The 19,808-nt window shown below is 43.1% G+C and overlaps 1 non-coding gene across 1 annotated transcript; it reads left to right on the forward strand.

The window, feature by feature from the left end:
* Nucleotides 1-16,828: 16,828 nt before the first annotated feature.
* On the forward strand, nucleotides 16,829-16,918 carry TRNAY-GUA. The gene is given in 2 exon segments: nucleotides 16,829-16,865; nucleotides 16,883-16,918. It is a non-coding gene; the product is annotated as a tRNA-Tyr (tRNA).
* The last annotated feature ends 2,890 nt before the right edge of the window (nucleotides 16,919-19,808 follow it).

The following is a 19,808-nucleotide window of genomic DNA, read 5'->3' on the forward strand; positions in this document are numbered from 1 at the left end:
AATACGTAATTTGACAGTATGTTTTTGTGGACAAGAGGGTGAAAGTTATTTTAAACTTCTCTCTTTTCCTTGTACCTTTGAGGTTATTTCATTGGGTAATGAAATACCCTAAATGTCATTTATTCCTCTCTACTCTTCTTTCAGTGTGAGTCTCCAAAGCAACAAGCAACATCTCCTGTGGAAGCAAAGGGTATCTGAAGACTGTCCTGAGTCCTGCAGATGGTGAAATAAAAACGAAAGTAAAGAAAGACAGTAAATTATGTCTACTGAGAAAGCTCCCGTGAAACTGCTGAGTGAAGATCAATGATGCTCAGTCCTGTAATTATGAAATTCAGTGAAGACGAGCTGTTGGGAGATCTCTAGTTAGATAGCACAGCCAACCCCAATAGATAATATTTCTTACTATGCTGCTAATGGGGGTTACGTCAGAGAAGTTGCTGTGTTTTGCCCCCACTGAAATGGCCAAGTACAAATATAGACTGGTAAAAATACATGGAAAGTTGTTTGAGGTGGGTCTTTTTGTATGTGATCTATCCAGTTCTAGGTCATTCAGCACAGTCCTGAAGGAAAACAAAGACTTCGTATTAACTGGAAAGCTGAGAGGTGAGTAGAGAGCCGGGGGGTTTCATCACAGTTTCCATTTGCTTTGGTTCTGCCATTTGGAAGATAAAATGAACACCTCATCCTAACTGCTCTGCTTTGCACACATCACAGAAATGAGAGTGAAAAAATATTCATTATTTGTAACTTATAGTTTCTTAAAAATCTCCTTTTGCACTTGAGGCAGCAAGTTGTGTTGTTTTATGGAAGAATTCTCTATGTACTATTTACACCATGCAGCTGGTCTTTTAGAAATTTATTTTCTATATAGGAAGGTGTTAGCTGCTGCCATCAGCTGGTTCGTACATCTGTAGAAAGTCTCAGATCTAGGTAAAGATGTTAAATGTGCTGAACAGCTTTCCTTTGGGCTAAATGATAGGAATATTTAAACAGGGTTTTAGGTGCTTGCAGGGAGGCAAAGCAAAGGCTGAGAAGAATTAGGCCACGCAGTCACAGAGACAGGTTCCAAACGCAGCAGAAGAACTAAGTCAGGTAAGCAGCTGTGAGCAAGGCTTAGGAGTAAGCAGAGAGTCAAAGCCCTTTGGGGTTTCTGACTCACTGGCCGAGGAGGCTTGGGCATGCTGAGCAATGAAAGTGGCTGTTACTGTTTGATTTTTTTAATTATTTTTTTTACTGGTGTGATTATATACTTTGCAAACAGCGTTGCCCAAAATGCAACCACAACGAACACCTGTTTGTAGCATCAGCTGCTCCTTTCTCAGGGATGTAGCCCATGGGCACCGAGCCATGGCAAGAAACAGTTATGAAATATTCTGATTCTGACAGAATTCATGATACAACGGCTGGAGAAACAACATTAATAATTTTCTTCTCCTTAGCGTAGAAATAAGAATTATAGGCAGCTCTTCACTCTCTAAAGAGAGTGCTGCTTTAAAGAAAGCGTCTTCATTCCTTAGCAGAAGTACCAGACAGCTGGAAGGTGAGGTATGTGGAGAAAGGAACAGCAGTCACACTTCTAAAGACTGTCCATCTAGGCAAGAGATCCCTTTGAATTGGTGCAGTTCCTTCCAGGTGTTTACCTGAGGAGTAGTTTGTGCGGTAATAAAGCCCAGTAACTGGGCTGCAAGCAGGATCTGTTGAAAACAAACGCTCTGGCAAAACTCTGGGTGTGTGCACTCAGAAGTTGATAGCTGCTTGTAGACTTGGAGCAGTGGTTAATCATAAGGAAATGAAGAAGAAAAAAAAATGATCAGAGCATTAGTGCCAAGAATGTTATCCAAACACATCTAGAGAAAACAGTGCTCTTTTATAATTATTTTATTAATATTATTTTTGTTAACTACAGCTGAGGTAGTAACTGGAGTTTCCAGGGAAGTCAGTGGGAGCCGTGCATGATTCTGGTGCATGACATCTGGTGGTAGTACCTTAGGTGAAAAATGCACTGTGGTGTAACATCAGTGAACGTCATGAATACAGGAATGAGGAACGATTGCAAGCCGTAACCCGTCTGCATCAAAGTCAGCAGAGAAAAGGCATGTTGTACCCTGTATTATTTGTAAAGTGCAACATGATCGTACAATTCAAGGCTTGTGTCGTAGTGGATACATGTAGGGGAAGCACTGCAACCTTGGTATTCTCCTCACATGTGAGGCAAAAAAGATGACTTTTCGTGAGTGTGTGTCTTGCTGTGCTGGCAGCCCCACTGAAATTATGGGATAAGGCATGGTATGATCCGTTCTTTAATAATTGCAAAACACTCTAGCATCTTCAGAAGAAGGATGCTCAAGAACGGCGAGATAGATGAGACCAGAGTGTGTGTGTGTGGAGGGAAGGGGGGGGTATTCAGGATGATACCGTGCGCCCTGTTAAAGGTGGTGTATGTTTAAATCTGTCACATCTGAGTGGGGCACTTAAAGGCATATTTAATGCCAAGCGTAGGAAACCTTGTTGAATAAGTTAAGCATCAGCTGAGTCAGGTGTATGCTCGAATGCAGCTTGCCCTCTTCTTGGCTCTGTTAGTCTACAGCCCGGCATACTGCGAGCAGAGAAAACTTGGCGATGGAGCCGGTTTCTTCCCCTGATAAGTTGTAACAGACACATGGGTGATGCTGCCTGTTAATTTAGAAGGCATTTAACACTTAATCATGCTTGTCTAGTACGAGCCAGGAAGGACACTGCTTTCTGCAACCTCTAATTGGGTGCCATCAGTAGTATAAGCCTAAGATTGTCCCAGTCAGCGACTGTATTGCCTAATCAGCACGATGGTGTGCCCACTGGGGATCAGACTTAGATAAGCAGGAGAGAGGGAGAGAGATCTGAACATATCTGCAAGATGAGTGGCATGTCAGGAGCATAGAGGATGTCTAGATTTATGTGCTTTTTGGCAGCGCTAGTGAGCTATTAATCATTTCTCATGAGTAGGGCTCTTGTAAATCAGAGGTAGGAAACACATTTCGTGGGTAATCGTGGCAAAAATGTCAGCTTTGCTATTTGGTCATATGCTGATGGGATGCTTGGCGCCAGAGTGGATGCAATCACACACATAAAATCAAAATAGTGCTCCCTTTACATGGTAAGTAGAAAGCAGGGGGGCAATAAAGAGGTGAGCTTTTCATCAGTATTTGAAAAGTAAGCAGCTAACGTGTAGTAACAGAGAGGCAGAACTACATTTTTTTTAAGGTGAAGCTTTAGTGAGGGAGCCAGGGCTGAGTTCTAGTCAGCATCTGGATATAGCAACACATTTAGTAAGACACACCTTGCATCATTTTAACAGCTGGCTGATTGGTTCATGGTTTTCCTTTACTTTTATTGCCCTGCAGTTTACTGTGTATGGCCCTTATGTGCAAATACCTCGTTCGTGCAAATACCTCGTTAGTCACCGAGTACACTGAATGCGCTGTCAGAATTAAATATCACAAGGATAATGAGCAAGGGTGGGGTTTCTTTTTAGCTTTATCACTGAAGGCAACATTCAGGGTGAATAGGAGAGTAAAAGTGGAAAGCAAACGCAGAAGATTTCCCTTCCAGTTGTGCATGGTGTATGAAAACCCGGTGCCCAAGGACTGACATTTAAAGAGCTCTTGGAAGTGATTCCTCTGTGAGGGTGGTGAGGGAGAAAGCCTCACCCAGGGCTTTCTAGTGCATTACTTGCTGCAGCCAGTCAGAGCTGAAAATCTCGCTTGGTAAATCAGGATTAATGCAAAATTTGTCTTAGGTTAAATAAAATGGTGTCCTCTGTGTGCTTTTGGCTTAAGAAATTTCCTAATGTTCATTTCCTTGAGGAAGCATCCCCCCTGCCCCTCCAGAAATGGAAAAGACATGTAACTTGCTCAAGTTCATGCTGGTCATGGTTGTGGTTTACACACAAGTCCCAAGGTTTTGGGTAGCATAAGGGCCCTGCCCCTCACACATGCTGGGGTGGAGGCTGCTGGGTGACCGTCCTGCGCCGCCAGCCCGAACATGCCGAAGTATAGACCTGTGGGAGACTTAACTGCCTTTCCTGGGAGCTGTGAGAAGAAAGTCTAGACTTTTGAAACTCCCTGGAAAATGTCCATAAATCCCCATGAATCACAACCACTTCTATATCGCCTTTCAAATTAGAAGTCGTGGCTTTTGTTCAGGAGAAAATTATGAAAATAAAATATAGTGCTTTGAAAAGCACACATGAGTTAGCGTGTAAACAAAAGTATCCTGACCATAACTGGTGCCAGTGCTTTTCTGTACTTGGGTCAGCCCAAGACAAATAAGGTCAGAGGCAGGCTTGAGGCAGGGATGTGCTGGATCTGTAGACATCGCTGGTTTTGGTGCCATTGGTGTGTCAAACTCACCCCCAGATTCTTCATAATCTTCCCTTAAATGCCATTAACAGAATTATACTGGAGTATTTCCTTCCACAGGGCTAAAAACACTGGTTTGTGTTTTTAGGGGGGGTGTGTGTTATTATTACTTTAATTCTTGCCGCTTTCAGGGTTCTGAAGCTTAAGGTACCCGTGTTATAGCTATGGGGATGAATTTGTCCTCAGATAACTTTTTTTTCCACCAGAAGAGACAATTTCATCATACTTGGTTTCTCAGGCAGGCTTAATTCACCGCTGCCTGGCACTGGGGAATCAGAAGCAAGAGAGTGATTCCCTGCTCCTTCTCCTTCTCCCTCTTACTTGAGCATGTCGCATCTACACTTCTTCAGATTTATGATGTTCCTGTGATGGTTGCAATTCATTAAACAAACAAACCAACCAGAGAACACACTTCACCCAAACAGGTATTTCGGCATCTTTTTTTCCTTCTAGCTGTTTTTTGTTTTTCCTCCCCCCTTAAAACTTTCCCAATAGATGTTACTTCATTCGTTGTTGTGAAATGAATTGTCTGTTTAATATTAATTGTCTGTCTGTCACAGACTTAAAAGTTCTGTAGTTTCTGTTATCGCTGTCCCGGGAGCGAGGTCTAAACACCAATCCGTTTCTGGAGATGTTGAGAAAGGACTGGGGTGGTGAGAGTCAAGCTGTTAATATACTGTGCTGACTTCACCTTTTTTTTTTTTTTTTAAATTTGGTTTAGATGCAAGCTAACACATTTCAGCTGTCCTTTCCTTTTGGTAATTCAACTAACCTCATGCCTTCTAGGGTGTGGGTCTATGAAGCAAGATTGTTCACCGTTGCCACAATTTAGTCCCGTTTCTCCTCTTTCTGCTCCTGACTTCACAATCTGACCTCTTTTTCACTGTCATCCCTCTTGCTTGTCCTCTGAGGCTCTGTTAAAGTGTTTGCTTTTGCTGCATTTTTCTCCTGACTGGTGAGTTGAAGTGGCTCTGGGCTCGTATGGAAGGAGCAGGAGGAGGACGTAGGGATGGGAGGAGGAATAGGGATGGGAGAAACAGCTGCTTGTTCCATTGCCACAACCTGAACTGTGCCCTTGCTGGTGGGTTTGCTCGAAGCCAGCTGAATTTGCCTGCATTAGCCACAGGGCCGTGAGAAGGAGGCAAACTCTGCTCCTCAGTCACCGGTGTCCCAGTGCCCTGAAGGACCTACAGCAGTGGAGTGAAGTCTGTCAGCAGATTGTGGTACCCTGATCCCTCTGCAACCGAGGGATTTTTTTAGCAATGGTTCGGATACTGCCGATGTCTTCTTACCTGGGTGCCAAATAGAATGGGTAGAGCAGGTTATTCTTCACCAAGTTCTTATTAGGAAGAGTGTAAAAAACATTAATTGATACAAAGCCATAAAAACCTGGGCCTTCAGTTATGCTCAGAGCCCTTAGGGTGAAATTAACCCTCAAGAAGAGGCTTTTTTAAGGCTTTTTCAGCATGCCAGTCCCATGGGGGGTCTGAATAAAGATATATTATGGGACAATTTTGCTGTATAACTTTCAAGTTCAGTGTCTGGCTAGATCTTTTCAGTGTTTAGCTGACTTATGATCTTGCAGTACTTATATTGATCCTTAATCTTAGACACATTGAAAGTTCCACGACAAAGCCACATTAATAAATTTGTCAACTTTGTAAAAACCTGACCCATAATAAAGCAATACTTAATGGTAAGTATACATAGCATATAAATGTTTATTAGCTACTTATTATATATGAACCTGAGATTAGTCTAGTAGCTATATGTGATATAATTATACATCTATACACATTATATGTACAGATCATATCATGTGTGTGTATATAAATACTATTTTTAGCTGCTGTGGAGGAAAGTCAAAGGAGAGAGAATGGGGTGGTGAATGCCAGTTTTACTTTGTGATACACTTAACTAAGTATACTTCCAGTCCAGACTAAAGAAAATATTGCTGTGACTTAATATGACATTTCTAACTGAAGAATGTAACTTCAGAACAAGAGTAGCTGGTTGTACTTTCTTATAAAGCTCCCTGTGATTTGATGCAACTTTTCCTCTGTATGTTTTCTTTAATTTTTATGTTTTATGTGAAAGCTGAACAGACTGAATTTGTTTGTAATTTGGAATTTAAAGCAAGGCTCTTTGTTAAAAGCCCAGAGGAAGTTTCCATATGACTTATGGGCCATTTGGGCTCAATTGAATTTAATGGATTTCAGCTGTACCTCCACAATGGCTTTGAAGGAAGTAAAGGGAGATCTATAGGTCTTAATTGCTCAAGACTGGCTTGTTTCTCTTGAAAAGGCTGTTTGCAAGAAGCAGGTTGGGAATATTAAAGTATATATCCTGAAAGGGATGAAGGAACTGCGGTCTGAGGAAGGCTAAGAAGGAAAATAGTTTTAAGACATTACTCAGCAGTTAAAGTAGTCTATCTGAACTGGTCCATGCTAAGTTCTTGCTTGTTTTCTTTAAAATAATCAAATAATTGGAGGGCATAGCTAAGCCAAACTTCCTTTATCGTTCTTTCAAGAAAGGAATGGAGATCTTGGAACTGAAAAGATAAATTAGGCTGAGACCAAAAGGGAAACCCAAACAGATAGTCCTCTTGGCCTCTCTCATGCTGGTTGGCAGACATGAGTTTTTGAGTCAGCAGGTGAACCATGACTTCTAAGAGCAGTGGTTTGTTTATGCTTCTGCTGTTCAAAGCCTTTCAGTGGAACAGATCAAATCTCACTGGGCGAATTTCTATTTCATATTTCCTTCTGTATGAGCATCACCAATTGGTCTTATAGATTGTTGTTACGAAGTTTGCTAGCATTACCTCTGGCCTCACATTAGGAGGTGTCTGACCTGTGAGAATCTCTCATGACTCTGTTTTCCAAGCAGGCAGGAGAATATGTGAAATGTAAAGTTAAGAATATAAAGGATCTATTGTCTTACCCAAGATAAGCCAAGAGACCGTATTACAGGAAGTTAGCCTCTGGTGTACTCTATCATTTTCGCCCCCATCGTGCAGGCAAGTAGGAAGGGGACAATCTCCTGAGGTACTCGGCAGATGAATGCCAGATGGTACTGTCATAATACACAAAAAATAGCTAAATACCTCCCAGTTGTGTTCAGTGCAAAAAGAACATTTTTCTTTTCCTGCATCCTGCCGGGCAGAACTCAGACAAGCATCTTAATGCAAACAGCGCAGTAACTGAGATGTGAAGCTGGGAATCCAAAGAAGTCTCCAAAAGCTTCAAGTGGCTTTTTAGGCTTGATTCGTGTTGAGCCTAATGGATCCTCAAAGGGGAGAATGGTTCATCAAAGGACAAGCATTTTAAGTACAGCGTGTTTATGTGGTAGGTAAATGGGTGTTTGTTACATTGAATGGGGAGGCTTGATGAAGAACAAAATGATGGGGCTTTGCTGACTGGGCCTGTGCTGCCCATTTTGTCTGGCTAAGTAGATCCAATCCCCAGCCTAGCACCTAAGTTAAATTGAAGGGTTTGGTTTTCTCTGGGGAACTTTCTTCCTTGGTTCTTTCTGAATCTTGGTTGGGGACGTGTAGAGAAAAATCTCAGGTGACCGTCATCACCAGCAGAGTGGTGCAGCAGCGCCAAGCTGAGGGGAGACGTATTTACTTTTCCCATGTTAAAATATGTCTATTTCAATTTCCACACAAGATTATAAGAACAAAAATATGCTGCCCTTCAGGGGAATGGCATTTGGCTAAATATCACGCATTGCTACAAACCTTAGAAGTGAAGGGCCGCATGCAAACATTTACAGAGAAGAATATTATGGATGTGGAGCTGGGTCTCAGTCCTATAGGAGAAATATTTCTGACTGCCTGGCTCTTTCAGGCTGTGAAATTTATTGCCTGCAGACAGAGGCAGAGTAGGTAGGTGTGGTGCTGTGACAGAAATTGAACAGTTAGCTCTGCCCTTCATCTCTTGTCCCGAAATCCTCCCCACCAGGCTTTATACAGCCTGCTTTCCTAGTAGCTGGGCTTACCTAGGACAGTAAAGCAGCGTGCCTGTGCATGGATGCCTCAGTCCTTATTTTTCTATATTCTGTCCTCTTCAGGATTAGAGAAGCCTTCCTCGAAGCTTCCCAGAAATGCTGCAAATATTTGTTCATTGTCTTCGGTGGTTGCATCTTCTTTCATTAACTAGGGTAGCTGGTGTTGAAAACCAAACAGAAGGTAATGACAGACCACAGTGAGCTGTCTGTTGCTGCAGATGGAGGATACCTCTAGGATTTGGGTCAGAAAACACTTGGCAAGCATCCCTCTGAATTCTTCTTGTCACATGTTGAGGATGCCTGCTTAGTGGCAGGGGTGAAGAAGGAAGCTGAAATCTTAAAATGGCTGCAATATGATTTTTTTTGTTTTATTTTTATTTAGCATCAAAGCTATTTACAGTGTATCTTGCCAATTTATTCATACTCTTGCTGTCATGGGTTTTTCCTGATGCTTCACTTTCAGAACAGCAATAAAACCTTATACAATCTCATTTAAGTTTGCAATGATGGGAAAAATGAGGCTTACTTAAGCCTCCTATAGAACTAGACCTTGGGGTGATACTATAAGAAGTCATTTGTTTTCTTTAAACACAGTTCAACTTCTCACGGGCACACACACACATTCAGATGGTTTCCACTTCAAATTCCTCGTCTAATCCAAATAACTCTCAGCCTTGGCTGCTGAGCTGTGAAGGGGCTCCCCCCTGCCTGGTGCCTCCCTGAGTGTTCGGTGCTCCCGGGTGGGGATCACGAAGTTTGCGGATACAACTTCATCCTCCCCTTGTCTGCTGCTCGTGAAAAGAAGCAGAGTGGTGTCTGAAGGTATTCTTCGTTTTTATAGTGCCCCTCTTTACCACACGCTCTGCTGTTGTGGGCAGAGTAAGTTTGAGGTTTGCCAGCCTGCGGAAAGAGTCGCTGTATTCAAAGCTGATGGTCGGGCAGATCGTCGTGGCCCGGACGGGAACCAGAAGTGAGTTGCACCATTACACTGTCTGTACCCTTGCTACTCTGTGTAAACTAACATCTCATATTGTTTATAGTTCTTCAGTACAGACTTTTAAACAAATGCCTCTTTTTTTTTTATTTATTTTCCTCTTCTAGAGCACGGACGGACCACATAAGATTTGGGATGGATGGATGGTGGCAGAGTTGTTGGACCCTGTGCTGGTGAGGCCACAGCCTGAGCATGGTGTTCAGTTTGGAGCACCACAGTATAAGAAAGATGTTGAGGTGCTGGAGTAACTCCAGAGAAGGGCAGAAAAGCTGGTGAAGAGTCTGGAGAATAAGTCTTATGAGGGACGTCTGAGGGAGTTGTTTAGTCTGGAGAAGGATGAGAGGAGACCTCATCTCTCTCTACAACTACGTGGAAGGAGGTTGTAGTGAGCTGGGGGTATGTCCCTTCTCCAATGTAACAAGAGATAGGACAAGAGGAAACAGGCTCAAGTTGTACCAGTGTAGGTTTAGATTGGATATTAGGAAAAATTTCTTTACTGGTGAGGCACTGGCACAGGCTGCCCAGGGCAGAGGTGGAGATCTCATCCCTGGAGGTGTTCAAAAAACGTGTAGACGTGGGACTGCAGGATGTGGGTTAGTGGTCATGGTGGTGTTGAGTAGATGATTGGACTTGATGATCTGAGAGGTCTTTTCCAACCTTTATGATTCTATGATACTACGTTACTCTAACTATTGTTTTACAGAGTCTTCTGTTCAGGTAGTCCCTTTCCTCTATGAAAGATTAGAAACCGCCAATGCTCAAACACCCTCTTTTGTCGGAAAATAGTCCCTTGATGTAAATGAAGTGGCTGTGGCTGCAGGCAGGGGAAGAGGACACTGCAGGCATGAGCCTGGCCTGGAAGGAATGACTGCAGAGATGGGAGAATGCCTGTATTTTGTTCCAGGTCCTGGAGATGCTGAGGCTGTATTGTCCTGACTTTGTCACATTCCCTTATCTTTATGGGGACCTGCAAATCCACTTTATCAATCCCAATGCAATTTATTGGCAGCTTTTTTTTTTTCTTTGTATTTAACCAGGAAGAATTATTTTGTAGATATATCTCTCTTGTCTGTATGTCATCTGGAGGAGTACTTGGTAGATATATACATGTTGACCAGACTTCTTTATATTGTCATACCAGTAGTGTTGCTCATTGATCTGTAGGATTACATTAAGCTCTACAGAAGTGCAAAATCATAACACTTCAAGATGCACATTTAGATACAACATAACCATTTTTTTTTCTTAGAGAGAGAAGAAAGTTATTTTGTTTCATGTTTTCAAGAATGTATATTATTTTTTGTGGCTCAAAACCATGCACAATGATAAAACAGAGTAAATGAAAAGTCTCAAAGACTTTTGTCCAAGAAGCGCATAAACTAAATTTAGACTGATGAGTTAGGTTAACAAACAGAAGTGGGGCGGTAGGTTAAGAAAGGACAAGGGTTATAAAAATACAATTAAATGCAGTCCATGCAGTACACCCTAATACACTTCCTTACGCCCGTCTCTAGCCAGATGCTGCAGAGAAATAGCTGAAGATTAGCTCTCAGGAGCAGAGGACCGTCTTTATGGTGTTTATTTTATAATGTCTAGTTCAACGGCACACTAATCCCCATTTGAGGTCCCTGGGTCCCACGGAAAATAGTGGCAATAAGATCCCTTGACCCAGCTCCTTTCTGAGTACTGTGCCCTTGTTTTGTCTGAGCCTAACCTGAGAAAAAGGAAGGAGTGTGCAGATCGTAGGGATGCAGCCATTATTTTGGGTGTTTGTTCTTGCCTTCTGAAGTTCGCTTATCCCTTTCAGAAAGGATGTTTCAACCTGCGGCTAAATTTGATGTTAACCCTGCCCTTCTCCTCATTCAGTACTTACTAATATCTGAAATGTTTGGATCTCACTAGGCAGAGGTAGGAACAGCAGAAACGAGGACCATGTAACAGCTGGGCGTAGTTTGGAGCCTGACTTCTGATAAAGAAGTTGGAATAGGACAGGTGACTTTTTTTTATAAGAAGAGAGTAGTTTTCAAGAGTAATTTCCTAAGAAACGCAGAAGCTTGACAGAGAGGCATCAGGAAACACTTATGCCTGACCAAAGCTTTTTGCCTTCTGATGCCTGAAGTGAAGCCCAGGTTTGAAACTGTTGTTCCCTGCCCTGCTGAGTCTGGCGAAGCTTGTCAGAGTGGAGAAAGTCAGTAGCTCCATGGGCTATGAAATGTATGGTCTGCTCCACCAGGATTAGCGGGTGCAGTTGGCTCCAACACACTGGTTTTGAAATTTAAGAATAACCTAGAAAAGTCACGCAGCGTCTGAGCCCCAGCGTTCATGCCTCAGACACGCTTCTAACATATTTTGGCCACATAGTGAGGTGTTAAAATTTATCTGGAAAAGAGTTTAAATGCTGCTGCTTTATTGGTTTGGGCCCCACAGTGGCCTTCATTCTCCGCTCCTTTACCTGTTATTTCATCATTTAAGTCCAAATCCCTCCAGAAGCAGGAGCTCTCACGCAGCTGGTAATTCTTATGCGTCCAGGTAATGTGAATTTGGGTCCAGAAGACATGGTCAGAGTTTGTCTAATTAGCTTCCTGTCGCTATAGCCAAGGTAGAAATTTAAGGTACAGTAACTCATTTATAGTCACTCTGTCTGGCACTGAATATAGGTTGGAAAAATCCTTTGCTTGAGCGAGATGTGTGGTAATATTGTTATGCTATGTTAAATGCTCTTTAAAAATAAATTAGATTCTCATGAGTGCGAGAGACTAGTATCCCCTGCCACAGCCAGACCAAACACAGGCAAGTCTCCTTCTTACCTAGGACTGCTAAATTCTTCCATGAAGATGAAAGCTAGCCAAAAAGTTGTACCCTAATTTTTTAAATTATTTTTTGGTGACCCCTAAAGGATTTGCTGTTCCATCTTCAGAAAGGCTTGACAAAACACTAGCTGTGGGCAGAAGAACACATTAGGAACCACACCTGTTCATCAGGGCTGTCCGTGCACATCTCCTCGTGTCAAACCAAGCTGGTGTTTCAAAAAGTGGTCCCAAATATTTAGATCAGAAAAACTCGCTCCACTTATTAAGTGCTGTGTTTCTTCTGGGTCTTCCTCTCAGCTTCCAAAAGCTGCCCCTTAAATGCTACTTGTGAATGGAAAAAAATTACGGACTTTCAAATTCTCTCCTAGGGAATGAGGGCTCATATCTTTTCCTCTCACACCGATACTGTAATTTCACACTTTTTTTTTTTTTTTGCCAGCAGTGGAGCCTCTCCGTTATGTATGACATGTGTTTCATTTTCATTAGGGCTTTTTGTGGTTTGAGAGGCCTGATGAGCAAAGGAGCTGGAACCGGTGGCAGGGTGGCAGGGCTGCCTCCCAGCATCTCCCTTGTCCCAAACACTGGTGCTTTTGTCCTCCACACCACTGCCCTCCCCCAAATGATGCAGGATTTCACTGAGACTAAAGACTACAGCAAGACCACAGCTTTTACAACTGCTATGGCAAAGCGCTGTTTCCTTACAGGGGGAAGAAACAGGGCTGGGAAGTGGAAGGCATCAGTCAGAAATACCTTGATGTGCCTTTCAGTTGGGATGAGACCAGGGCATAGAGAGCCCGTGGGTGATTAGCTGAGCTTTTTCTTGGACAAAAACCGGTCCAGTGTTGTTGAATGGAAGTTTAAGATAGACTAAACAGGGGGTCAGACTCTCCAACGACTTATGATTCACAGCAGCTCAGAGCTAGTCCATTGTATCTGAATAATGTCATGTCCTGACTGTGGTTAATTGCCACCCAATTATCAAAACTTTCTGGACTGATCATCATCTCTGAAGAGCTCACACATTATTAGTCTTGTCTTTCACTAGGAGAAGGGCAAGACTTGGAACCATTTGTGGGAGAAAAGGTGGGGAGGGTGGGGGGAAGAGATGGGAATGCTACTCATACATTTCTCCACTTAGCACGGTCAAATGTTTAACTTGTTGAACAATAGTTGGACGATTGCACGGAGGCCATTCCTTTTTATTCTCACTGATGGGGTGAGCTCCGGGGCACTTGTATAATCGCTGCTGGCGCTAAACTGCTGGAAAAGGGTTGTGCAATCTGAATCTGATTGACTGCCATGAGTCTTCAGTGGCTGTGTCCGTGTTTAAATTGCTTATGGAACTGGTCATATGGTGATATATATGAAGAAAAATGAATTAGAATAATTTAGCTGTAAATATTTTTGTATTAGAAGTCACTCCAGGCTTCTAAGGTTGTTATGTAGCACAATCAAGCTAGGTATACCTGTGGATTAGCATATACAGCTTAGGTTTTGAATACCCGAAGGATACTTTCCTCTGGATGTCTATTGCTGATAATCGTGCAACATCAGAAGTGTTAAGCCTGTTCTCTGGGCACGACAAGAACTGATAGCTGTAAGTAATGGTCTGTAAACTCTTGTTTCCTGCCCATGCTGCACCCTGCAATCCCACTTCCTGTATATGAAACCATCACTACACTCCCAATTCTTTGCCTTCTGCATTCCCACCTTTGTGCCCTTGGCATTCGGTCAGGCTGACATGTGGTTAAAGGTGTCGCTAAAGCTGGCCCAAGGAGTCCTTCAAATTATTTACATCACAACAGAGCCTGGGGCCCTCAGACAGGGCTGGGGGTCTGTTATGTGAGCTGCTATTCAGCCTTTAAGTACAAAGGTAGTCCATCCCAAAGAGATTTCTATCTTGAATTTTAACAGGTAGACAGAGAGAGCTGATTGCTTTGCTGATGCTTCAGAGTCTCCATTCCGGTTGCTGTGAGCAGTAGTCTTTAGGAAAACCTCCTCCTCTGTTGCAGGGGTATCACACAACACTCCCAAACTGAGCTATCCTGGTGGTGGAGTAGCCACAGCAGCCAAATTGTGGTGTGTAACACCCACCAGGCAGAACGAAAGAGAACACAAAGATTTCGTAAATTGATTGTGAGTCCAGTCTAATGTTCATATTCAGAGTATGTGTGTAGTTCCACCTCAAGGGCAAAAAAAAAAAAAACGAAACAACACCCTCCCCCCAAAAAGTCCCTCAGAATCAACCAGATTTTTTAAAGCTTTTCACTGGAAATAAATCTTTAAACCATTTAAAGCCACGTTAGAAAGTCAGCCTGTAAGTACACAAAACACTGGAGACCATCATATGCTAATCTGAGCTTAACAAAACACATAGCATTAACAAGTGTAATTATACAGTCCAGCTATTAGTAGCTTTACCTCTGGCTGTTCTCCATCCTGCTTTCAAGCTACATCCTTTCCTTTCATCCTATTCTACACCACATGAAACAGGTGAGTGTTCCCTTTATATAGCTTAGGGCTCCAGTCACACGGCTCTCAAAGCTTGGTATCTTCATTTAATCAGTTAAAATAATCGAAATAATCAGAGATCTTTCATGAACTCCTTGCCAAAATTTAATTCTGTTAAGTGTTCAAAGCTTCCCAAGTTCAAAAAATCAAGAAAAAAAATTAATTAATTTTTCCTAGGAATATCTACTTTGAAAAGCTGCCCTGGGGGGTACATTTGTAGTTTAGGAGAATATCTCTCACAAATCACCCATACATCACTGCTAGCAAGTTCCACAAAAAGAGAACTCCAATGCTTTTTATTGTCAAGGCAACACTGTGGTTTCTGCATCCCATTTGTTCATGCATGGATAGTAACAGCATCCGCTCTTTATCTGATCCATTTGAATTTTTATCTTGACTTAGCTGCCACTGATTTTTTACAGGAAAGTACAAGCTGTTTGGGGTTATCTTCACCAGTAACAACTTTTGACAGCAAGAAGATGGTGACACTTCTTCCCCTCAAGTCTATATTCGATACCTCGTGTTGTATTAGAAGACAGTGCCAATTGGACACAGCAGTTATTTTCAGTTTTGGGGTCCTCGAATGAAAGGGTGGGACTAGCAAATTATTTTTAAGGAGCCTGTGAAAGGTAACTCAGATAAGGCAGACTCATGACAATAGGCTTAAATTGGCTTGAAAGAAGCCTGAAGTGCCTCTGGAAAACGCTGTGGGCTCTGCGAACTGGAAAAGATTAGATCCCTGGGGCTATGCTATCTGCTCTGATTTGGGAGCTGCGGTCCATTTTATGTGCCATTCTTTCTCCAGTGCAAGATTAACCTCACATTCTCTCCTATGGTTATCTTGGGGACCTCCTCCCCGCAAGTCCATCCGACCCCAGAGGGTGCAGATATTGCCCTGACTGTTTCTCTCTGTTGTATGTTTTTCTTTACAGCTACACTGGCTTGGCAGTCGTTGATGGGTGCGTGAATGTCATGACACATCACAGGTCCCAGGATTAGGCTTCTCAGAAGTTGCAACAGTACCTTGTAGGTAAGTCAAATCTTTCCTGACCTTCCTGTGTTCCCATGAAAAAAACAAGGGAGACATTGAGTTTCTATCAAGATCTTTGCTGCTTTTAGCAGTAGAGGAGGTTTAAGACGTCTGTTAGTATGAAAATAAATAAAATTTAGTTTGATTGTGAGACAGAGAGCTGTATTTTCCAGATATTTCCCTCAACCTGCTGGCTACACATGTGCTGAAACAGCCCAGTGTTTGGAGTTGAGTCATGAGGCGGAGGTGGAGGTAAGCACAGGTTAAGGATGCATGTGCCGTAGGGTGCTGAGGTAACACTGCTGTACACACTCCCCTCACAAGTAGGATGGCATAGTTTTCAGCAAAGAAGGTGTGTGCTCACAGCTTTCCACCCTGCCCTGCTGCTCAGACAGCTGAGATGCTCGTGAATCACTGCACTTCAAAAAGAGCGTAATTTGCTTTCAGTTGCCACAGCTGGGGTGCTCACGGGTGATTCACAAAGGGCTCAGCCTCCCAGGCCCAGGGGTTGGAGAAGCCACCGGTTGCAATGCCAGACCTCATCTGTGTACAAGAAGTCCCACGTGCACTGTGAGAGTTGGTGGCCTTCAAATTAAAATCTCAATGGTTATTCCTTCCTATCCTTTTCCCTCTGTTCATCTGCATTCACTGTGGAAGCCGTTGGGGAGCATGTTAACTGGTTTATTTGTTCCTGGGTTTGGCTGGAGAACTGATGTGGGGGATTGTGTGAGGGAGAGTTGCCCCTCTTCTCCCAGCGCAGCTTAGAGAGTGTCGTAAGGTCACCAAAGAGCAGGCAAATTTTTTCACCAAGCAATACACTGATTTCATATGGGTCATCACAGGAACTTCAACCTTAACGCAACCACCACCAATAGTCTTACAAGAGCTGTGAACTCTTTGGCAGAAATCTGGCAGTTTTGTAACCAAAATCCAATTTTGCAGGGAAGTTAGCTTTGTGCCTTTTTTTTTTTTTTGAGCACTGTTTTGCTGTTGTGAAAAGCAATACATATGGAGGCCCATTAGAGCCTAAGGCTATTGTTGATGTAGTCTTGACTCATTCTTGGCATTTCTTCATCTTCCTTCGATAGCTCAGCTGGTAGAGCGGAGGACTGTAGGCTGTCTGTAGAAAGTAATCCTTAGGTCGCTGGTTCAATTCCGGCTCGAAGGAAAGGTTTTTCTTGGGGGGGGTTGTTTCATTTTTCGTCTTTCACTTACTTCTGGCATTTACAACTTTGCAGAGCTGCCCTTTCCAACCATATGCTGCTTGAGACCCCGTGAGAAATTTAGTCTGCTTAAAACATACCACTTCCAAGGATTTAATTTTTACTGACTGCCTCGTCTGCTTCAGCTGAGTCTTTCAGGAATAGCGCTTTGACCTTTACCATGTCCTTGCCTAATCAGCTGATGCCCATCATACACGCTTCTCTTCTGCAGGGGCTCAATACCTTCCAAAAATCCGTGTTAGCTGGAGCAGAACTAAAGTGTGCAGCTTGCAGAGCCTCTTTTAGCTGAGTTGGGTGTGGAAAACGGGTGGAGGTCTAATCACTGGGTCCTCCTTGTTGCTGGTTTCACCCCTTTTCTTATCCCATTCTTGCATTTTGAAGTTCTGCTCCCTCAACAGAGGGTTGTGAATACCACTGTCCACTCTGAGGTGTATCATAGAATCATAGAATGTTGGGGGTTGGAAGGGACCTCTAGAGGTCATCCAGTCCAACCCCCTGCCAGAGCAGGATCACCCAGGGCAGCCACACAGGAACGCGTCCAGGTGGGTTTGAAAGTCTCCAGAGCAGGAGACTCCACACCCTCTCTGGGCAGCCTGGGCCAGGGCTCTGGCACCTGCACAGGGGAGAAGTTTCTCCTCACGTTGAGGTGGAACTTCCTGTGTTCTAGCTTGTACCCATTGTTCCTTGTCCTATTACTGGGCACCACCAAAAAGAGACTCACTCCTTCTTCTTGACACCCACCCCTCAGATATTTATATACATTAATAAGATCCCCTCTCAGTCTTCTTTTCTCAAGACTAAATCATCATTTCCATGCTTTGTCTATTTCAATGAAGAATAGTAAATGTAAAGGCTGGTTATAAAGGAAATGGGTAAGAAAGAGGTAGTAGAACCGTATGAAAGGAGACCCATAGGCCAGGCTGACAAAGCATTCTAAGAATTCATTCAAGCAGAAAACAATATTAGAAACTTAGAGTAGAAAACAGGGCACGGTGATCGGTTAAAGAAAATTTTGTTTCACACAGGAAACCGACTCACGGAACTCACTTTCATAAGACACAATCGGCTCTGAGAGGTCTGTAAGAAGCTTTATTAAAGAAAAGATTAGAGGTTTTTAGATGTTTACATCAGAGGAGATGACATTAGGAATCCAAATCCCAAAGCTCACGCAAAGCTTCTCATGCAAAACATCTCCTAGTGCAAAGCACAGTGCTAAGCCAGAAGAGGTGGCAGCTTTGTTCGCTTGTTCACCTTTCACTATGTTACAAATACGCCAGTATTTTTTAATGAGAAGTATTTGCTAGAAGTTGGAGTCAAATGCATCAAGGAACTAAGCTAGAATGAATAGTCAAGAGTTCTATGTAATTCCAGATTTTTGAAAGATGTGGAGTGGGTTTTGTTTTGGTCTTTTTTTTAATTTTCTTTTTTACTAATGAGCATCAGATCAATGACCATTGATCACAGTAGAACCCCATTTTTCTTTGTCCTTCCAAATCCAGCTGCATTAATTCCTCTTCAGCCTGCACAGCAGTACACATTTACAACCTCAGAACCATAGTGGGTTTTCAGTGCAGGGAGGCACAGGACAGGAGGGAGGCAGTTCTGCCTCTCCCCTCAACACACAGCTCTCCAGGCCCTGGGGGTGGGCGGGCAACGCATTTATTGCTCCTTAGGTCTTCCCACAGCGGGATGGAATTGTGGAAGCAAGGGTGGGAATGGCAAGCAGCCTCCTTTGCAGTCCTGCTGGGACTCCCAGGGAGAAGGATAAACAGCAGCATCGTCTCTGGTGGGAATCTGGGAGTTGCTTTAAATGAGGAGTAGGAGAGGGGTATGAGCGTGGGTGATACTCCAGGAGGAGCATGGGAGTATGTGTAACCAGCCTGGTTAACAAATCTGTCACCTGGTGCCTGGGACAGATTTCCTCCTTGCAATGTGCCTTTTACGGTCTTGGTGAGCAATAAGACAAAGTAGGAACGTTTCCAAATGAGTGAATATATGACTCATGCATTTAATTGCTGCAATAAGCCTGAAGCTTTTGATTCAAAATCTGCCAATAATCATGAAAAGTAAATCCTTCTGCTTGTGTCGGAGATGCTTTCCCTGAGACTGGGGAATGGTGGTGACTGATGAACAGACCGACTGCCTCACGGGTATTTTGTTGATGTGCAGATCTTTGCTGACTTAATATTTCAGTCTGGGTTGCACAAGGTACAATTCAAACAAGAGTGGAGGGAGAAAGGATGGATTAAAAGGAGGCTTTCCCTGCAAATGGTGTTCATTCTCCAGCTGGAAAGGGTGAGCTATTGCAGCAGAGGTTCACCTTCATATTCCTGTGCACCAGTGGGTAACTGGGTCCTGGTGGAGAATACCATTGACATGGTTATCTTCTAGTATCTGTGGCTGTTTCATTTCAGTCTGTTTCGACTACCGGGACTACCCCATACTGACATTGTGTCTTTCTCTGCAGTGACATCTGCTCAAGGTAATTTTATAGAAGTTCCAGCAAATGTAGCCATCAAGCCAGAATTATGAATTTAAATAAAGCTCTGGTGTTCCTCCTGCACGTGGCAGTTGAACTTCAGACAGCAAAAGTGGAAAGTATTAAAAAAATTTTTACTTTTCCTTGTTTAGGAGCTTCAGTCTTCCCTTTAATCTTGAATAATCTTTCTCTCACAGCCAAACTTCTCTGTCTCATCAGGCATTACACAGGTTGCCATATCTGAGGAGTGGCACCCCACAGACCAAACCCCTGAAACAAAGACCTAACCAACTGGAGAGACAATAAACCAGCAGTAGTAAGCTCTTATTACAGAATCACAGAATCACAGAATCATC

This window comes from Apaloderma vittatum, unplaced genomic scaffold (genome assembly GCF_000703405.1).
Source record: "Apaloderma vittatum isolate BGI_N311 unplaced genomic scaffold, ASM70340v1 scaffold5949, whole genome shotgun sequence".
NCBI lineage: Eukaryota > Metazoa > Chordata > Aves > Trogoniformes > Trogonidae > Apaloderma > Apaloderma vittatum.